A 569-nucleotide genomic window follows, 5' to 3' on the forward strand; every position below is an offset into this window, starting at 1 on the left:
GTGTCTGTCTTTTTTATCCAGTAAACAAAACCAAAATGGTTGTTGAGTTGGGAAAAAATATGAACCTTTTACTTGGATCTAAATGATTCATATAAAAATGAAATCTGAAAAAAAAGTTATCATAATGAAAAAATATACATATAATTTTTTTTTTTAATTCACAAATATAATAAAATCACATCATAATGGAAATAAACATATAAGGGTAAGCATGATAACCTCTAGTTATCCACACTACAGACAGTGAATGAAGACTTCTGTAGCAACACCTTAAAAAGTTAAAATGGACATCATTAAGGTGCTAACTGCCACTCAGAAAATGGTATCTATGCTACTGAACTTTTTTTTTTTCCTAAGCTGAGAGTACTTTACATTATTTTCTGATCAAAAGCTATATGTATGAATGAAGTAAAAAAATTGCCAAGTCTTAGTCTTGACAGTGAGAGCAATTCAGTTTTCTTTTATGTTCATGATATGGTACTTGTCCTATAGACATACCATGCTTTAAATTCCCTTCAAAGTGATGAATTGATGTACTGATAAATGAGTTATGTTGTAGTCTAATCATA

The sequence above is a fragment of the Penaeus monodon genome, chromosome 23 (genome assembly GCF_015228065.2).
Source record: "Penaeus monodon isolate SGIC_2016 chromosome 23, NSTDA_Pmon_1, whole genome shotgun sequence".
In the NCBI taxonomy this organism is placed as follows: domain Eukaryota; kingdom Metazoa; phylum Arthropoda; class Malacostraca; order Decapoda; family Penaeidae; genus Penaeus; species Penaeus monodon.